The following is a 22,678-nucleotide window of genomic DNA, read 5'->3' as shown; positions in this document are numbered from 1 at the left end:
AATTTAGTGGCCCAAGGTATTTCAGGAAGGAGATGTTGAAGGGAGTGGCTAAAACAGGAATTTTAAAATCGTTGAATCCCCAGTTTCCATGACAGTCTCTACTGGCCCTTCCCCAGTACAGTGAAAGAAAGTTTACCTTATTAGAGGGTAAACCAAATCTCTCTGGACTGAGGGATGCAAAGCAAAGTTGAGGATGAGGGTACAAACAAGATACGTGAATGGAGTCAATTTTTTTACAGATTTATTTATTTATTTATTTATTTGGGTGGGGGTAGAAAGGGAGGGAGACAGAGTTCTTGCTGAGCAGGGAGCCCCCTGTGGGGCTCCACCCCAGGATCCTGAGATCATGACCTGAGCCGAAGTCAGATCCTTAACCCACTGAGCCAGCCAGGAGCCCCTGGAGTCAACTCTTAAATACAGCTGAAAGTCTCAGCACACTTCATGCAAACTCCCAGAATGTTGGCTGCCAGACCCACAAAAACTGCCACGAGGAGTTCCATAATCAGGTGATCCACTAAACTATGGAACTAATATCACCAATCAGTTGAGATACTCAAATGAAAATTTTAAAACCCCAATCTTATATAGGAATAACGCATCAAGTGTCAGTACGTATCTGAGAACACCTGATAATTTAAAGAGCAGCAAAGACAGAAAGAAAATAAATATATTGACAAAACACACACGATTTATATTTTCAGATATAGAAGATAGAAAAGGAAATAGATTCAGCTTTTGAAAAATCCAAACACACTCATGAAATATATGCATAGACTATGCTATATAGCCATATTTTTTAAAATAAAAAAATAGTGAGAACATCATTTTTAAAAATTTTGCAAATATCCTTAAAGTCTAGTTGAATGGGAGATTGCTGGCATGTTATGATGGCTTCAGCATCCAATATGTTAGGATACATTTTTTTAAATACATGAAAAACATATGACCTCACACAGATATTTAGCTGGAAAGAGAGATTTTAAATGGACTTTCCAGATAATAATGGGTATTCTCTGTCCTGAACAGAAAACTGATGATTTGTGGGATCCGTGCTGTGTGTATTTGAGAGATGGTGACAAATCAGTGAGAAGAGAAACAAAGAGAAACAGAAATGGGGAAGAAGGAGAAAAGAACAAATGTGGAGAGAAGAGACAGGAGGCTGGGGAGGAGGATGAAGAGAGGAGGAAAAGCTGCAGGAAGAGAGGGTTGGAGAAAGAACAGGAAGGAGAAGACAGGAAGGAAAGCACAAGGCAGAAAAGAAACAGCTGAAGTTATCAATTCAGAGAGAAAAAATTAAAAATCTTAGCATAATCTTGCCTTCCAGCAAGCCATAGACTATTTAATTTTTAGATAGCATATTTGGTTCTTTTCCCATGATAAACTTTATTTTTATTGACTTAGTGATACAAAGATTCATTTCAAATAGTTTGAACAGCTGAGAAATTAAATTTATTTATTTTTTTAAAGATTTTATTTATTTATTTGAGGGAGAGTGAGTGAGAGACAGAGTGTGAGAGAGAGAGCATTAGCCAGGGGGTGGGGCAGAGAAAGAGGGAGAAGCAGACTCCCCAGAACAGGGGAGCCCAATCAAAGTCAACTTGCAGTGAACACGTAAGTAGCACCTTAGAAGTTCAACATACTCACACAGCTTGTATGATTTCCTCACCTTTCTTGCTGGGGGATGGGTAATTCTCTGGCCTCACATCTCCAGAGGATTCCATCCACACCAGAGTTGCTTTCTTGGCTCACCTCCCCACCTTTAACTTTTCCCAGGAAGGAGGGCCTGACTCAGACTGGAGAGTTTTATTGATGGAATGAAAAATGCAAAGCAGAGTATGTCCGGAGTCCTCACTAAAGAATGCGTAATTCCTGCAAGAAGGGCGTATTCTTTCACCCCTATGCTGAAAGAGGGATGGCTACTCCAGGACAGGTTGCCTCGATAGCAGATATTTTGAAAGTTCTTGTAGCTGGAGATTTTTCACCTGCTCTCATCACCCCATCCTTCTATTGCCTGACATGTAGATTTATGTGGATTTCTTGCAACTTATTTCTTAATGGATTTCAACCCGGGAGGTTTTACATTGTCGTTCATTTGTTTGTTTTAATTTTGGCATCCAAGATGGAGTGTCTAGTACACCTAACATTTCCACCCCCAAATCCAACAGTGCTGAATATCTATTTAGTGTTTTATTGATGGCTTTACCAAATTCACACTGGGGCAAAAATTTACTTCTTAAACTGAATTTTCTCTCTTAAACAACTCATCATGTTATTTTGCAATGTATAATGACTAGAAATGACTATATTAAAAATAATTGTATACTTAGACTTGTAAGTTTTAATTAAGACATTTTTGTTGGTCTAACTTTAATGAATGTAACTGAAAGGCATATAGTGGATTTTGTGTGACCCAGAGCATTGTACAAAATCTTAAAAATTCCCCACATTGAGATTCTTGTTACTAAGATCGAATATAGAGATCAAACAATATCTTGAGTTAATGATCATGATTGTAATTGGTTATATCATGAAAAGTCATTTAAATAAACATTTTGCTCTAAGCAGTGGCCAATGCTAGATTACTTTCTCTTCTTTTGAATTGTCTATTTTGAATGCTAAGTTATCTTTAATAATGTTGGTGGTTTTATATTTATCACAGGCCAACGAGCATCTGATGAGTTCTGGACAGATAAGAAACTGAAATATCCTTCTGAATAATTAAAAGGAAAAATATTTTTCTGGCATTCAATCAATAAAGAAAATCTTTTTTCTGTCTTATTTATTTTATAATAATTTTGGTTCATTTTTTTCCTATGACCCTCATTTTTAATGCCTTATTTACAATTTCACAGTTATCAAATTATAAGTGTTTTGAAGTTTTGTTTTCTCTGTGACTTTCTAGAAGTGAACTGCCTAATGAGTAACTGGTAGTTTTATATAGTTATGAATACTTAAATTTAAAATTAATTAAAATAATATGATTTTTTAAAAATTAATTTCATGGTTGACCTAGCCACAGTTTAGACATTTAATAGCCTTAGGTGGCTACTATTACTCTATTGGAAAGCACTGAATTACAAACATTTATAAACATTTTCATAACTGCAGAAAGTCCTGTAGGACAACATCGTTCTAGCAAATACCTTTATTCTACATATGAATCTTTTTTTTTCTGATAGAGAAGTCTGGGGTCTTAGGCATGGCAGCACACTACAGCATATCTAATGCTTTTGCATTATTTTAACACATATTAATAAAATAATTTAAATAGTCTTTTATAAAGTGATGGCTATATCATTAAAAACAATAGCTAAATGATAACACTCTGATATAATTATTTAAGAAATTCTAATCTAGATTTAAAATTATTTGGAATTTTTATTAGGTAAAAAATTTTTTAATGTTTGTATATATGTGTGTATGTAGATATATACATAGAGAGAGAGAGAGAGAGTAAGAGAGAGAGAGACCCCTGATTCCCTGATCAAAAGCTGACTCCTTCTTATATCAAGCTATTTGTGATCCAATTAATTATTTTTACCAACATATATTTAGTAATGTCCAAGTGCCAGGTACAGGAGTATAAAGATAAATAAAGCAAGAGCACCATCTTTTTTGGTGGGGCCCTATGAGGTGATATTGAGACAATATGAGTTTGCCATGAGCTGGGGGCAGGAGTGGGAAGGACTACTTCTGAATTGATTCCTTTGCCCTAGGTACGGAGGCCCAGCTGCATATGGTAGAGCAGAAGCGGACCCAACACAGAGCTCTATAAATACCTCTTATATATTTATTTCTTTTTAGATGCATTTCAAGTATGTGCCTGAATGACAAGGCTAAGTGCCAGAAGCATGTCCCTGAATAACAAACTCAAACAGTGATGACCTCACGTGATCTTGAAAAAATGTGACTCTAGATCAATATCACAGCTTTTGTTCACTGCAGTGACTTGGAAGTGGGCACTTTACGTATTTCTCATTGCAGAAGAACTTAATGTCATATGTTCAAGATTGTCTGCATTGCCAGAAGCTCTTAGCTCTTATATTCCATTTTAAGGTTGGATGAGCAGTGCTATCTTTATGCATGTGGCTTTAACGGCCATGAATAACACCTGCAATTGACTAGTAATGACTCTTTAAAGAAAGGGTGCAGGTAACAGTAAAGCAGGTGACATATACGGACTACAGTGGCAGATATACTAAGAGGAGGAGAGGATACTCTCAGTTGAGTTTAGAGTAGAACAGCAGTACAATGTGTGCATATCAGTGTATTGTTTTGAATGCAAAGACTGTGCTTATGAGTATTTTGTGCTACTTCTATTTCACATAGCCAGTATAAATCCTTAGGAAAATTTATTTCTTCCAGTTAACTGGATATGATTCTGTCAAGTTCATCTATCGTTGTCCATCACAAGGATAGAAACCAAGTGTTTCGTTCAGAAAATTCTTATTCAATGAACTGGTGTTTGATAGCCTTTCATTCACGTGTCTGCTAGTTGAAGTCATGCTGAATTTATATGCTCTATTTAGAAGCTGAGACTAAGTCCTTTTCCTAAGTAGAATATAAAAATTAATTAGGAAATTTTTGAGAAATAGTAGATCAGAGCCTAGCATTATAATTGCATAGCATCATAAACTATTTGTACAATAAAAAGCAATGGCTTGGATATTAAAATTGCCATGTTTTATTTTTTTAAGCAAGTATTTTATTTTATTTTATTTATTTATTTGACAGAGATAGAGACAGCCAGTGAGAGAGGAACACATGCAAGGGGAGTGGGAGAGGAAGAAGCAGGCTTCCAGTGGAGGAGCCTGATGTGGGGCTCGATCCCAGAATGCCAGGATCACGCCCTGAGCCAAAGGCAGACGCTTAACGACTGAGCACCCCAGGTGCCCCTATTTTTTAAGATTTTATTTATTTATTTGTCAGAGAAAGAGAGAGAGAGGGCACTGGCAGGTGGTAGCAGCTGACAGAGGGAGATGCCGGCTTCCTGCTGAGCAAGGAGCCCAAAGCATGACTTGATTCCAGGACTCTGGGATCATGACCTGAGCAAAGGCAGACGCTTAGCCTACTGAGCCACCCAGGTGTCCCTAAAATAGCCATGTTTTAAAACGCAAATAATACTTATGAGTGTAGCACTCAATGGATCCTTTTGATGTAATAGCATGAAGTTTCTTACTGAAATGAATCCAGGCCACTATATAATTATTAAATCATATTTTATACTTAAACATAGTAATTTTTACTCAAATGTTAATGATATACATTTTATTTTTTAGACGACTTTGGTTAACAATTTCCAATTCTACATGATAAATTCTGCAGATATTTGCTAAAACAAGGATTCTAATACATTACTAAATATATATATGCATATATATATATACATACCAATTTATGATTGTATTAGTCTTTAATGAATGGAATAAATGAGCTAGTAGCCCATTGTACATTTCTTGAAAAGAAAAGGGAACACAATTTTGGGAGTTTCTTGCAGTTAAAAAATTTTTTTCAGTTGTAAAAGTACTTTTCATATTCATAAAAGTATAGACTGGTAAATCTTCTAAAACTCCTTTTGGTGTGACTGTCAACAGGGCACCAAGTCCAAAATTCTCCATATTTTTAGAGCAATGCTACGCCCTATAAGACCCTTACATTTTATCACTTCAGACTTCAATATCCACCAATGGATTGAAATAAGATTCTTTGTGAAATAAGGTTGTGACTCATGATTCTGAAGTCTAACTGCATAGACCCTGAAAAAGTCATGAATATAGATGAGAAAGTACTGCTGATTGAAGCAAGACATCTACAAACTTTTACTTTGAAGAAGCTGTTTAACACGAACGTGTGGCTGAAAATAACAGCTCCATTTGTATAATGGAAATATTTAACTTATTATTATTTGTTACTTTCCACAGTATTTCTTAGTATTAATGAGCAAGCAGCTCTGAAAATATGGATTAATAAATTCTAGTGCTAAGTGACAGCCTGGCATAATAATTCTTACGTCATTCTTGTATAGAAGAACTGGACTCAACACACAAGAAGTTAGGAAAAGTGTTTTGACATCTTAGCACAAATAAAATAATGTTTTATCATACATAGCTATCTTGTATCCACAATAAATTTTACATTATGTCAAACACCTGCATTCTGTGGATGTAGTAGACATTATACATAGGATCTAGGGTCTTATTAAAGATATTTGAACAATTATATAAGGGTGTGCTTCCTCACACAAAGTCAATAGCAAGATTGGTTATATCAATGGGAAGATAGTTCCACAGGCTCTGTATATACAAAAATAACATGAAGATAACATGGAAAAGACTCTGTCACAGGTTGAATTCCTAAAGAAGTAGAAACTGAAACAGATTAACATGCAGAGTGTTTATTAGTTTATCAGGATTAACACTTGAGGGAAAGGGAGAGAAAGAACACTGGGCAGAGTGAGGAGTTGGTCTAAACAGAGTCTCTCCAAAGGCCTCTACCACCATAGAAGTGAGCTCTAAAGACCAAGCAACCCTTCAGAACGTTCCAGGGTGGGGCTAGGACACTGGGATTTGGGGCCCAAGATGACTAGTAATTGGTTACAGGTTGCATAGGAATAGGGGATGATTTTGAGCAACGCGACTCTCTTTAAACAATTCCTGAAAAGTCTGAAAATGAGAGCTATCACCTGCCACCTTTTGCGGAGCTGGGATTAACAGGAGATACAACACAACGGCCACCACCCCTCCTAAGAGATTATCTTTACATAGTTCTATAGACCAGGGCATGCATTTTTCTAGCAGTAAGGCTTGGGCCATACAGCCTCATTGGCAGGAAACCTAGAGATAGTGGATGGTTTAGATGTTAATTTAAAGCATTTAAAGCAAAGATCTAAAAAAAAAAAAAGCATCAAAGATCTAAAAACTAACTTTAAGTTGATTATGTATATACATATTTATTTCTACTATATATACATATATAATAATGAAATTTAGTTGTCATTCATAAAATGTTATGTGAGTTTTTAAAACTTCAGTTTACCATTATCCAATAAAGTTTTTACAAAGTGAACCATGCCTATTTGCTCGACCTCTATAAACTGTATAGTAAATAGACAATTGAATTATACATATTGTAGAATTCAGTGTCTTTGTTTCTTCATGTGCTGTTATCAATACTTAAGATCGCTTATTGATGGATATCTGTGCTTTTAATAATGATACAATTATATAGTTGTTTTATATGATATTAATGACTGACATTTATGGTGAAAATTTACAAGAAATTGAGATAAATCAATAATTGAAAAGATGTTTATGAAGAATTTCAGTGTATGCAATATTATGCTAAATTCTTTTAAATGTCACAACCGAATATATTTTTATATCTTTTGAAAAAATTATAATCTAACTGGGAATATAAGACAAAAGCAGGTAATTAACAATAAGGAATACTGAGAATGCTGGATTGGAGGGAAAATACTTCATTATATCACTTGGAGCCCATGGGTTGCATAACTATTAAATCAAAGAGTTGGCTTAGTTCTTTGAAAGAGAAATAATACTTTAAGAGCTTTTATATATGTTAATTATATATGTATCTATATACACATACATATGCACATAACATATTATATTAAAATAAACACCAAGTAGAAGATGCCATTCTTCTAACTATACCACCTGATCTTTATTTTAATTTAGATTATGTTTTGATTTATACTACAGAGTTATACCTCAGTGTTTTTAAACACTTTTAGTTCTTCTTGTATATATTCTTTTTAACAAATTTGAAGTTTTGCTTTTCAAATTTTATAAATTTCTATCATGTATTTAATTGGAACTGTATTAAGCTAATTCTGGAGAATTGTCTATTCTTAATAATTATCTTCTCATTGAGGAAAATGAAACTACCTTCCAATTATTTATTTTTGTTACATTATTTTACCCCATGTTGATTTTTCTTTGTTCTCCATAGCTTTTATATTCTCTGTTGTTTTGTTTTGTTTTGTTTTGTTCTTCCTGATGGACAGTTAGTTTTCTTTGATTCCTGATCTTGTTTTATTCTATTGGTGTTATATTCTCACATTGTCTTTGTTTAATTAAATTCGGGTAACAATTAATTGACTAAAAATGCAAGAAAGTTGCAAGGAATTTATTTCTCACATGTGAGCTATTGTTATGTCATATAGATATGTGTGAAAGACACTGTAGAGATTTTTTCCTCACATTTTCCATATATGAGTAGCTTGGGATAGAATTTGTAAAGTGTGTGCACATTATTATTCCTTCCCTTGCAAATTTAAGTTTAGTGATTTATCCTGTAAGAAATGAGAGCTAGATGTTAATGTTTATCAACTTTTCTATAACTTGAAATCATGGGGGAAAAGAGGGAGAAGGAATCTTCACCATTTAATACAGTAAGCACTGAGCATTGCTCTCACTATTTAAGGTTATTAGATAATCCATAATTTTCAACAGTGTTCAATTTATCTTTGATATTTTAGGTAGGAGAGGAGAAATCCTTTTCCATGGAGAGAGAGGCTTAGCTTTCAAAAAGATTTTTAATACAGGTGATAGCATAGGGGATTTTTCTTCAGTCAGAAAGAATTTATCCAAATGTACATACCTCCAGATTAGATCTGTATTCCAAGCAGTTATTTTCAGTATTCATAAGTTGAAATTTAGAAAGAATAAAATTGCCTCTTAATTTTTGTCTTTCCCAATTAGCAGCATCAGCAAGAACTTTCAATGGTTTTTAATTGTCATACTGATTCTGAGCCCTAGGAAGAGGAATAAAGTATCATTTTGTGCAGAAAAACAGAAGTATAGTGAATTGAGATATATTTTTTTAAATTATTGGATTTAAATTATTTAATAATTTAAATTATTAAATTATTGGATTAAATTGATATATATTTTTAAAATTTTTGGACTTAAATACTTCAAATTAAATTATTTTTTTAAATTAATTGCCACATTATACAAATTACTTTTTTATGTCTTGAAAAAGAGAAGGGTGTCATATGTGGGAAACTCTTAGTATATGTTTAGGGGGTGTGTATCTATATGTGTGGTGCGAGGGGGCCGGGTAAATCTGTGCATTTTAAGACATATTATATATCTAATATTTAATATAGAATATTTAATATGCCATTAATATATTCATATATTATATGTTTAATGTATTATTAAATAATGTATTTATTATATATTTATATTTATTATATAGTTTTATATGCTTAATATTTACCTTATATTAATTAGTATTATTAGTATGTTTTTATTATGTTCAGTTAGCCACTGTATCATCAGTTTTTGATGTAATGTTCAGTGATTCATTAGTTATGTATAACACTCAGTGCTCATCACAACACATGCCCTCCTTAATACCCATTACCCAGTTACCCCATCCCCTCATCCCCATCCCCTCTGAAACCCTCAGGTTTTTTTCCTGGGGTCCATAGTCTCTCATGGTTCATCTCCCTCTCTGATTTTTCCCCCTTCAGATTTCCCTCCCTTCCCCTATGGTCCTCTGTGCTATTACTTATGTTCCACATATGTGTGAAACCATATGATAGTTGTCTCTCTCTGCTTGACTTATTTCACTTAGCATAATCCCCTCCAGTTCCATCCATGTCGATGCAAATGCTGGGTATTCATCCTTTCTGATGGCTGAATAATATTCCATTGTATATATGGACCACATCTTCTCTATCCATTCATCTGTTGAAGGGCATCTTGGCTCCTCCACAGTTTGGCTATCGTAGACATTGCTGCTATAAGCATTGGGGTGCATGTACCCCTTCTTTTCACTAAATCTATATCATTGGAGTAAATATCTAGCAGTGCAATTGCTGGGTCATAGGGGAGCTCTATTTTTAACATCTTGAGGAAACTCCATACTGTTTTCCAGAGTGGCTGTACCAGCTTGGATTCCCACCAACAGTATAAGAGGGTTCCCCTTTCTCCACATCCTCACCGACATTTGTTGTTTCCTGTTTTGTTAATTTTTGCCATTCTAACTGGTGTAAGGTGGCATCTCATTGTGGTTTTGATTTGTATTTCTCTAATGGCTAGTGATGTTGAGCATTTTTTCATGTGTCTGCTAGCCATTTGTATGTATTCTTTGGAGAGGTGTCTGTTCATGTCTTCTGCCCATTTTTTGACTGGGTTATTTGTTTTTTGAGTGTTGAGTTTGAGAAGTTCTTTATAGATCTTGGATATCAGCCCTTTATCTGTAATGTCACTTGCACATATCTTCTCCCATTCCGTGGGCTGCCTCTTAGTTTTTTTGACTGTTTCCTTTGTTGTGCAGAAGACTTTTATCTTGATGAAGTCCCAAAAGTTCATTTTTGCTTTTGTTTCCCTTGCCTTTGGAGATGTGTCTTGAAAGAAGTTACCACGGCAGATGTCGAAGAGGTTGCTGCCTATGTTCTCCTCCAGGATTTTGATGGATCCTTGTCTCACATTGAGGTCTTTCATCCATTTGAGTTTATCTTTGTGTATGGTGTAAAGGAATGGTCCAGTTTCATTCTTCTATACATAGCTGTCCAATTTTCCCAGCACCACTTATTGAAGAGACTGTCTTTTTTCCATTGGATGTTTTTTTCCTGATTTGTCAAAGATTAGTTGACTATAGAGATGAGGGTCCGTTTCTGGAGTCTCTATTCTGTTCCACTGGTCTATTGTCTGTTTTTGTGCCAATACCATGCTGTCTTGGTGATCACAGCTTTATAATATATTTAAGTTAGGTAGCATGATGTTCCCAGCTTTGTTTTTCTTTTTCTTTATTCCCTTGGTGATTTGGTGTCTTTACTGGTTCCATACAAATTTTAGGATTATTTGTTCTAGCTCTTTGAAAAATGTCAATAGTATTTTGATAGGGATGGCATTGAAAGTATAAATTGCTCTGGGCAGAATAGACATTTTAACAATGTTTATTCTTCCAATGCATGAGCATGGAATGCTTTTCCATCTTTTTGTGTCTTCCTCAATTTCTTTCATAAGTGTCCTATAGTTTCTAGAATATAGATCCTTTACCTCTTTGGTTAGGTTTATTCCAGGTATCTTATGGTTTTTGTTGCTATTGTGAATGGACTTGATTGCTTAATTTCTCTTTCTACAGTTACAGTGTTAGCATAGAGAAAAGCAACTGATTTCTGTGCATTGAATTTTTATTCTACCACATTGCTGAATTGCTGTATGAGTTCTAGTAATTTTGGGGTGGAGTCTTTTGGGTTTTCCAGGTAAAGTATCATGTCATCTGCAAAGAGGGAGAGTTTGACTTCTTCTTTGCCAATTTGGATACCTTTTATTTCTTTTTGTTGTCTGATTGCTGAGGATAAGACTTCCAGTACTATGTTGAACAATAGCACTGAGAGTGGTCATCCCTGTCATGTTCATGACCTTAAGGGAAAAGCTCTCAGATTTTCCCCATTGATAATGATATTCACTGTGGGCTTTTTATAGCTGGTTTTGGTGATATTAAGGAATGTTCCCTCTATTCCCTCTATCCCTATACTCTGAAGAGTTTTAATCAGGAATGGACGTTTATTTTGTCAAATGCTTTTTCTGCATTAATTGAGAGGATCGTACGGTTCTTGTCTTTTCTTTTATTGATGTGCTCTATCACGTTGATTGATTTGCGAATGTTGAACCACCCTTGCATCCCAGGCATAAGTTCACTTATATCTGAAATCCTGATCTTTCTTCCTTAATATTTTCACATATTAATTTGGTGAAAAACATCAATATATTTTCTAAATGAGTCATCTTACATTTCCATTACCAAACCCATGTACTTATATTTGGTAATATGTTTGTGTGCATTATTTTAATACCTTTCAGGATTTAATTTGACTATGTTTAACGCATTTGCACAATGGTTATGAATGTTCTTGGTGTATAAGTTTTTTGTTTGTTTATATTTTCAAGGAGCTATTGACCATCTGTATGTCTTCTTTGGAAAAATGTCAGTTTTGGTCCTCCACCTAGTTTTTAATCAGATTTTTTTTTTTGCCGTTGAGTTGTATGAGTTCTTTATATATTTTGGATATCGACCCCTTATCAGATACACAATTTGCTATTATTTCTTCTGTTTAGTAAGTTGCCTTTCTATTTTAATGATGGTTTCCTTTGTTGTGCAAAAGCGTTTTAGTTTGGTGATTGTTTATTTTTGCTTTTGTTGCTTCTGCTTGTGGTGTCAGATTCAAAAAATCATCATCATCCAGGAACTTACCTTATGTCGAGCAACTGGCCTTTCTTCTGGAAGTTTTATGGTTTCAGGTCTTATGTTCAATTCTTTAACCAATTTTCAGTTAATTTTTGTGTATGGTGTAAGATAGCAGTCCACTTTCATTCTTTTGGATGTGGTTGTCCAGCTTTCCCAAAACTATTTATTAAAGAGACCGTCCTTTCCCATTGTCTATTCTTGGCTCCTTTGCCATAAATGAGTTGAAGTTCATAGTGGCCTGCTTGCTCATGCTTAGTTAGGACAATATACTAATAAGAAGGAGAAAACAATCATGTATATGTTTAAAAATAGGGAAACTTATAGCATAAAAGCAATTGTTCATTTTTATTTTTATTTCTTTTTTTGTTTGTACCATAAAGGCAATTCTGAAAGATTTTCTGCAGCACAAACTTAGTTGGAAACACAGGAGATATACTATCTATAATGAATTATTCAAAAATTTCAGACTTTATAGAATAACTCTAGGCATCTTCTACTTCTTCAAACTTATTAATATATTTTTTTCTAACTTGTGGGTCTTAGAATGCAGAAGTGGCTCTGGCTGTGGGAGAAAGAGGGCCAATCGGATAGGTAAGCTAGGGAAAGCTAAATCTTGATGCTAGTAATTTTAAGCCGAGGACATTCGTGCCTTCCTCCAGTCATCTAAGACCTGCAGAAAATTTCATCGGAGCTCAACCTGACCTGCTGGCCCTGGGTACTAGAGGAAACTCAGCTGCAATGAAACAGACCTGGTGTAATTAAACAGGCTCCCTGATGGCGGCATGAACAAACTCGCTATGCATCCAACCTATAAGGCACAGTCAGAAAGCAATAGTTGCAAATGCGAAGTTCAGAGTACTGCTCTCACCTCCTTCCAGGAGAAATGAAGGTGTGGTTGAGCACTGAGTTAGAGGAAGAGGTAAGTACAGCTTACAATCTGAAATATGGAATTAAACTCCCTTAATTTACCTGTGGTTCTTTTCAGCCAGAACACCTGGAGCAGAATATAAGGAACTAGATCCAAACTCGTAGAAAAAATTCAGATTAGTGATGAGAAAACCACTACTCTAAGGTATGCTAATGGCAGCAATTCTAGATGAAGAGAATAAGTAATTCATTACACACTGGGTTTATTTATATTGCATTTGAGATGCAAAAGAAGAAAGCTGCCAACATAATTAAGGACTATTCAGCATGTGGTGTTACTACCCTCCGAAGACAGCCTGGAGAAAGTACCTGATGTTTAAAATATATTTTTCATATGATGTCGTACTCCATAAGGCACATGGAGGGAGGATCTGGAGGACAGATGTTACTTTCAGGAATTGTAAATAGTTCCCCAGAGAAAAAGTGAAATGGGTGGGAAAATAATTATAACACTATCCGGTCCATAAGTCTTATTAAGGAGTGGAGAGTCTCTGCTTAGCAAACTGTTCTGGAAGTCCCTTAGTAAGAGGTTGACAGTTTTCTGTAGGGCCACAGAGTAAATATTTTAGTCTTATCATACATATAGTCTCTGTTGCAACCACTCAACTCTACATTTTTAGAACAGATGTAGTCATAAGTTCTACATAAATGAATGGGTGTGGCTATTTTCCAATAAGCTTTATTTTAAAAACAGGCAAACAAACAGGTGCTGAGATGTTATGTGGTTCATGGCCTATAGTTTACCCTCCCCTGATTTCCAAATGAGGTCATAAGGGCATGTATTAAAAGAAGACCAGGAGGGGCACCTGGGTGGCTCACTGAGTTAAGTGTCTGACTCTTGGTTTTGGCTCAGGTCATGATCTCAGGGTCATGAGGTCGAGCCCCTTATTGGGGAGCCAGCTTGAGAGTCTCTCTCTCTCCCTCTGCCCCTCCCCCTAACTCTCTCTGTCTCTCTCAAAAGATAAAAGTAAAAAAGTAAAAAAGTGCAACTTATTAAATAAAAGAAGACTATGAAATAAAAATAAGGGGCAAATTAGTACATATGTAGATTCGAAACTTTGTGGGTATGATAGGGAAAAGGATGAGGTAGAGAGGGACAGAGGTAGCCATATCAGGCAGGTGGGCCACTAAGGCCTGTGGCAAAAGTTGGGCGAAAGCGATTCTGCTGATAGTTGACCACAGTGTGATCTATTATCCAATCTGATACTATTTATACAACTGCAGTGCAAGGCCCCTCAGCTCCTGAACTTTCAGTAAAATTTGTTTTACAGATCAGCACACCATAAAAGAAAAATCTTATTAACCGATTTTTATTTGCCCACACAGAGACTATTAAGGAATATAGGTTGATTTCATGTGTGGTTGGTGTGAATCAAAGAGATAAAAACTGTACTTGCATATGGTGAGAATGATATTCTGAGTCCTGTGGACACCATAACTGGGAGTCAGTGACCTTGAGATCTTAAGCACTTAACCACGTGCAGAAATCCTGAAGAGGATAGCAGATGGTTGGTGTGAGCTAAAATCAGGGTGTAAGAGAATCTCACGTCTCATTAGACCATTGCAATAATTATGCACATATTAATTAATCTTATAACATGGTCATTTGGGTGCCTGTTAGGTCTCAAAAAATATGTATTTTATTGCATTATTTGCTGGAAATTATTATGTTATTGTGCATGACTGAAATCAATGTTTGCTGAATCTGGTGCAAAAATTGGTTGAAACAGAATTTATTGGTGTGGTGCTTTTTCTTGTTTTAATATTACTAGGTGCCACTACTGAGATTCTGATTTAGTAGGGTCTAGGTGGGTCTTTGGACTGTTGTTTTTAAAAATCAGCTCAGATATTTTTCATATGTCACCAAGTTTGGAAATCACTAGATGAGTTTGAACACAATTTAAATAAAGAAGGAATCACCTACTGCTGCCAAGAGAAATATTTTTTACCTTTAAGGATTCTATTCACAGGAAATGGGGAATCTTTGTCTAGCTGACTACAGGTAGGAAGTGACCTATTTCATGTCAAGAAGGTTTTAAATGGGGCACCTGGGTGGCTTAGTCAGTTAGACTCTCAGTTTTGCCTTGGGTCATGATCTCACGGGTTGGAGAATGGAGCCCCACATTGGACCCTGTGCTCAGCAGGATGGCTGCTGGAGATTCTCTCCTTCTGCCCCTCCTCCCACTCTCTCTCTCTCTAAAATGAATAAATAAATCCTAAAAGAGAAAGAAGATTTTGAATGACATATGTTTTACCCAATCATGGAACACTGACTGGGACAGAGTATGCAGCTATCAAAAAGAATACTGACCCATATTAGAAAGACCAAGAACTGCAGAGTCACTAATTAGAAGACCAAAGTTTTCTCTAATACCAGAAGGCTTGTAGGATCATTGAACTGAGTAATTTTTACATTCTGTCACACCTGCATACGCCGTTCATAGCAAAAGACCATCGGAAGAGACTCGAGTGAGCTGGTACCGTCCTAAATGATGAAGTAAATGCAATGCAAAGCAAGAGCATACTTTATCTTTATTGTTGGAGAAAATACCTATGAAAGGCCCACTCTGTCCACTATGCTTGATAATTGTAAAGCTTTGTATAGTAAGAATAAGCTTTTCGAGGACAATCTATGTGATCTTGCGGTTGTAATTTTCCAGAATTAAAGGGAGATGTTCCACTGAAATCTTCTTCGGGAGAAGTGTCTATCACGTGTTTCAATTCCTGCAATGCTTCCATCAGTATTGGACATCATAATACAGTCAGGAAGCATTTGTCGAACACTCAATATGTTTGCAAAACCTACCTCCAGCACTGAGAATATGCCAGGGACCAAAATAGACATAGGCCCTCATATCTCAGACTTCTGTTTTGGAAGGGAAGACTGGACAATAAATACTGAGTTATTGCTCAAATAAATACCCAGTTGTCCCCTTTATCCATGGGGGATATGTTCCAAGACCCCCAGTTAAGTCCTGAAACCACAGGTAGTACCAAATTGTAAATAACCTGTATATATATATATCTATAGATATGTATAGATATCTATAGATATATTTTCCTATGATAAAGTTTAATTTATAAATTAAGAAAAGTAAGAGAGTAACAGCCATAACTAATAATACCACAGAACAATTATAACAATATGTTGTAATAAAATGCTTGTGAATATGATTTCTCTCACTGTCTCTCAAAACATCTTAGTGTACCGTGTTCGCCCTTCCTCTTCTTGTAAGGATGTGAGATGCTAAAATGCCTACATGATGAGATAACCTGAGGTGGATGACATAGGCATTGTGATCTAGTGTTAGGCTACCATTCACGTCTTGACAATACGTCAGAAGTAGGATCATCTGCTTCCAGACTGTAGTTGACCGGGAGTAACTGAAACTGTGGAAAGCCAAACCGTATATAAGGTGGTACTACTGTGTTCTTCTACAATTCCAGATATTGCAAAGTCCTATAAGGAAAAAAGTAACATGATGATAAGATATAGAGTGTTGGGGCAGGAAGATGTTAGTTACATAGGGAGATGATGGGAGGAAGACAGAGATGTCTCGATGATGAGTCCATAGCACAGCAGAAATCTGAATGGAGCAAGGGGAGGTTCCACGTCGATATCTCTAGGCAGGTGAAACAGCAGGTTCAAGGTCCTGAGACAAGGACGTGCTCAGTGAGTCTGAGGACTAGTAAGGAAACGAGGAGGCTAGATAATTCCACATATTATTAATAAATAAATGAGTGAAGATTGAGGATGTTTTGCTAAAGTAAATAGAATGGAAAAAATGTCAAAGAGCAGGAAATGTATGAACAAAGGTTCAGTGGTGCAAAGCTTGTCCAGGGTCTTCTAGAACTTTTACAACAAACACATGACCCAGGCCCTATAGTATTAGTATTACAGAGTGGTCATGTGTTTTTGAGAATGGAAGTAACATGGTGAAATGGGTATTTTTTTAAAGATTTTATTTATTTATTTGAGAGAGAGAGAGAGAGAGCAGGAGCAAAGGGAGGGGCAGAGGGAGAAGCAGACTCCCTGCCGAGTAGGGAGCCTGACGTGAGGCTCCATCCCAGGACCCTGAAATCATGACCTGAGTTGAGCAGACACTTACCTAACTGAGCCACCCAGGCGCCCCGAGAAATTGTTATTTAAGGAGGAGTTTTTTGCAGTGCTATGAAGCATAAGCTGAAATGCAGGCAGAGCAAATGAAGAACAAAGAATTAGTAATTAATGGAGTACCTAGATATGGTAGATAAGGACAAGGTGTGGGAATAGAGGTAAAAATAATAAACATTATAAAGGAAAGCATAAATGTACATGGGAAGTGATTCAAATTTGGGGCAAGGAAAAAGTAGTTGGGATTTTGGGAATCAATAACTGATGATACCATGGTACTGGGGGATGCGGAAGGTAAAATTAGTATCAGGTAACTGTTTTAGGGGTAGGCTGATTTCGAGGTTATGGCTTGCATATTTAAATTAACATATTACCAGATAATTATAATTCCAGTGGTCAGGACTACAAAATTGTTAGGATGTCGTCCTCTTGGGTCTATTAATTGAAGTTCTGAAAGTAGTGGTCACCAAAATAAGAGTATCTGAGTTCATAATTTCAGAATGTAAAGGACGGTATGTTGAATAAATTTCAAATTTAGGAAATATGATATTAGTTTTAAATATTAGATTCTTTGAAATATTTAAAGTAAAATATTTACATAGTTTTAATACATGCAAATATATTCATATATTGACAAAATACTCAAGCTGTTCTAATTTAAGTTTATTTTACTTGTAAACATGCCATCATAAGGACTCATAAATTTCTAAACAAATTGTTTAAAATCAGAAAATGACTTTTGTTTCTTGTGCATCATTTCTAAAACATATTTGTTTCTTAAATTTATGTTTAAATAAATTTACTTTAACATGTGATATGTACAAAGCACTCTACAACATGTTAATAATAAAAAATGAGTAATATACAGCTACAGAAAGAACGAGTTCTCAACATTTGTTGCAACATGGACGGCACTGGAGGAGATAATGCTAAGTGAAATAAGTCAAGCAGAGAAAGAAAATTATCATATGGTTTCTCTCATCTATGGAACATAAGAACTAGGAAGATCAGTAGGGGAAGAAAGGGATAAAGAAAGGGGGGTAATCAGAAGGGGGAATGAAGCATGAGAGACTATGGACTCTGAGAAACAAACTGAGGGCTTCAGAGGGAAGGGGGGTGGGGGAATGGGATAGGCTGGTGATGGGTAGTAAGGAGGGCACGTATTGCATGGTGCACTGGGTGTTATACGCAACTAATGAATCATTGAACTTTACATCAGAAACCAGGGATGTACTGTATGGTGACTAACAAAATAGAATAAAAAAACATTTAAAAAATGAGTAATATAATATGATACTTTATGATCTAAATAATAATGATATTAATAATAACTTTGATTATAAAGTAACTGACCTCAGGATGCCTACTAAGTGCCAGGCACTTTTCAAAACAGTTTACCTGTATTAAATCATTTAAATATCACAACACTATATTAAATATGTTCTATTATTTTTAATAGTTTGCAGATGAGAAAATAGAGGTATACGGAAGGTTAGTAACTTGCTCGAGGTCACACAATTAGCAACTGACAGAGTCAGCAGCAGAGACCATTTAAATATTAAAAAAAGATGGTAGGGATCATCCAAATTCAATAATATATTACAATCTATGTTAAGAATACATATCATTTGATGAGACAGCCTGATATGGGGTTTGGAAATATTTATCTTTGGATGGATCTCATGAGTCTAGGAGACGTGGTGAAACTTAGCTCTTGAGTTGAAGTCATTCAAGCGCATGGCAACTCACTTTTGGATGAAGTCAGTCACCTGTTGTATTGTGAGAAGCTAACTTCTCTTGATTTTTACATAATTTTATTGAGCACCCTTCAAAACAATGGTTTATTTTACCCTAACCACTGAAATTATTATATCACAAACTTATGTATGCTTCTGAGGTTTTTATCAGCAAAACACACATAATAATCAATCCCAAATTGTGCCATAATTGAGGGTAAAATTCCAGCCACATTCAAAGACTTTATAGTAGGCTCTCTACATGCTTAAATGTCTACATAAGTTCCTATCCATAACTTAGCTACACCATTTTCCATTCGGGGTTCATTAAGATTACTAAACATTTTAGTCTGTGTGTATACAAATAGAGCTATATTCTACGTGGTTTTCCGTGTCTGAAAAAGAAACTATTAAATTAATGGTCAGAATTAATTCCATTTGGAAAGTAGATAGTTTGTATCAGACAACAAAACCTTAATTGGAAATGCCTTCTTAAAGCATGAAACTTAAGTTTCGTAATCCAACTCTTGATAACATTGATGGAAGGCACATGAAGTAATATCCCTTGGGAACCTAGAAAATTTATAGCTGACATTGTAAAGTGTCTCCTCAATTACGGGACCTATAATTTCTTCACTTATACAATAATACATTTAATTTGCATAACTGCAACTCAAGTATCGTTATTTTTCTTTAATTAAAATGTAGCCTGTATAGTACATCTATGTGAATAAAGAGATTGGGATATATTACTGAAGCTTTTCTTAACAGCCGCAGATAAAATTCCTTTTTTCTGAATGTTTCATAATTTACAAAAGATAACAAAGCAGTACTGGGAAAGAATTCATCCAAACATTATAATTTAAAAAATATGTAAAGAAAATCAGTGGTTTGCCAAGATAGTAATTTCAGCTTGATAAATCAGTAGTAATTTCCTTACAGTTAATGTTAACATTATTCTTCTTTTTAGAAACATTACATATTTTATCATATACTTCCTGAAATTACACAAGGACATTTTTGTATTTGTGAATGCATGTGTTTAAAGTATAATTTATATAAAAATAGCTTGGAAATATGTGGGAGAATCTGTACTCTCCATGTGATACATATTTAATCTACAAACCAGAGTTAAATTCTGCTGTTAAGTTTTTAAGTTCTCTTATATTTTCATTATCTTTTCAGCTACACAAATTCTCTTTTATTCAGTTTTTAAATCTCCTAATGGGGTGTTTTCTTTTTACGTCTTCTGGATAAAATTCCATTTTTCCAATATTTATTTATTGATGTTTTTATAGTTCATGAATTTAGACCGTTGTCTTTTTGTTATTCACTGTGTCTTCAGAAAGTGCTTGAATCTTCCATGGTCTTGTCTTCTTCATAGTTCCCATATTTGCTTCATTATTTACTCCCATTAACTCAGATTGGTGATTTCTAGCAGATTAGTTAGAAGAGATTCCTTCACCATCTCTTCTGCTTGGGTTTTATCTACACCCTCTTCTCAGATAAGTATCTGAAAGGCAGGTTGAGTTATGCAAATCTGAGGAACGTCTGCATTGTTTGTCTAAATTCCATCTACTACAGGTATGTGGATCTGAGAACAGTTTATTCTCTCCCCAACATGCCTATCTTCCTGACATTTCAAAAATTCATCAAGAGAAATAGCATTCTTTCGGGTAAATTTCTAGTAAGACCTTTCTTCCTTCTTTGTTCCTGCAAATAAAGTTTTAATTTATGGACATTACATTTCCAAAGTTCAATGGAAATATGTCAATGATTTGTCACTATGGCAGGTGAAATAATGCCCTTCCAACCTGTAGATGTATACACCTGAACCTCAGAGCCTTTGAATATGTTCCCTTGCATGGTTTAGGGAACTTTGCAGATGTGAGCAAGTATATGGGCTTTAAGAATGTGAGATTGTTCCAGATTATCCATGTGGACTCAATGTAATTACATCATTCTTTAAGAGCAGAAAATGTTTTTGGCTAGTTCAGAGAAATACGACATGAGAAGAACACAAATTGCCTTTGCTGGTAAAGATGGAGGAAGGCGCCCTTGCGGCAAGAAATATAGCAAATCATAGAGGCTGGATACAGTCCTCAGCTGACAGCCAAAAATGACACAGGGACCAGTGCTATAGCTCCAGAGAACTAAATTCTACCAGCAATCCAAAGAAGCAGGAAATTGGTCCTGCTTTTAAGCTTCCAGAAAAGGAACACAGACTTCAAATCTTGATTTTAGTTCAGTGAGATTCTTACTAGACAACAGACTTAAAGAATTCTAAGAATAAATTTGTGTTGTATGATTTTGTGTTTTGTTACAGCCAAAGTAGAAAACTAATATAGTATCCTCAACCTTCATGTCTCGCCTTCCTACCTTCTTGTTAAATTGTTTTTGGGGAGCAAATTACTATGAATATAGAAAAAGAGAGATAGAGAGACAGAGAGACTATTACACCCCATATTACCTCCTAAGAAACACACACACACACACACACACACACACACACACACGTATGTACGTGAAATAAATAGAGCTAATTTATCTGATAAGTATAAGCTTTGAACAAGCAAGGGCCACAGGACATGCTGGGTGGTCAGCACAAAATGGAGATCACCCTATCAGTCTTGTGTCTTAGGGAGTAAACTCCCATATTTGATAAGTTGTCCAAGGAAATACATTTATAAACAGTAGTGTTGGGATTTACTTCCTAGTCAAAATCCTTGATTTCAAACAAGCAATTAGATATTACTGCATTCTTCTTTGTATTTGAGAAAGATATACTCAGTTTTTCAAGGATATGATGTTAATTAATTTGGTATAGAATTGGTAAGATTAAAAATCAAATACTGAGCTTACATTCAAAGCAAAGAATAATTGGTCATACATTATTTTCAGTGAAATAATATCAAGTACTTTCTCTCTTCTAATATTTATTAACCAATACAGAGGTTTTACAATTAAGCATCACTTGAGTACTTTTAACATTTGGTTCTACCTAATACCTAAATATTCTCTTATTAATAATTCTCTTATTTTACATGTATTTAATCTACATTTCATATTTTTTAATTTATAGTGAGATGTTATTAGTGGGAATCGTGGAGTACAGAACTCCAAAACTCTGCTCCTCCGTAAATGCTATGAGAACACGGCAAAAATTGTCAAAATCCACATTTTCAGAACTCTTGAAATTAACCAGATGTTTGCAACAATCTAAAATATGTTTATTCAATAAAAACCATTCACTCTTGTTAAGAATAGTGAACTTTATAGTATTTTAACTGGTTCCATTTCCTTGCCCCTCTCCACAAATCTAGAATAATTTTGAAAACCAATAGTTCCACAATCATGGTGACCAGCAGTAGCCTAGCAGTCTCTGGAGGGGATAGAAGGAGTTTGGAGCTCACCAAAAGTATTATTCTAAGAGAACTGTGATTAGTTGGCTTTTCTGGCAGTTGCCTGGAAACACCTGCTGACAGGGCTTGTCTTTATTTATCTTGAGTGAGCGTTTACTCAGTACAAATAGCCTTTCCTGCCTGTCTGATCACTGAAGGTGTGACCCAAAGTGCACACAGAACTACTTAGCAAAATCTGGGAGAATTATCAGTTCCGGGCATTTAAGGAAATTTCTGTACAATCATATGTTGACCAATTCGCTAACTGAGAA

The sequence above is a fragment of the Ursus maritimus genome, unplaced genomic scaffold, assembly GCF_017311325.1.
Source record: "Ursus maritimus isolate PB19 unplaced genomic scaffold, ASM1731132v1 scaffold_15, whole genome shotgun sequence".
NCBI lineage: Eukaryota > Metazoa > Chordata > Mammalia > Carnivora > Ursidae > Ursus > Ursus maritimus.
The sequence above is the reverse complement of the archived record's forward strand: the minus strand, read 5'-3'. Positions refer to the sequence as shown.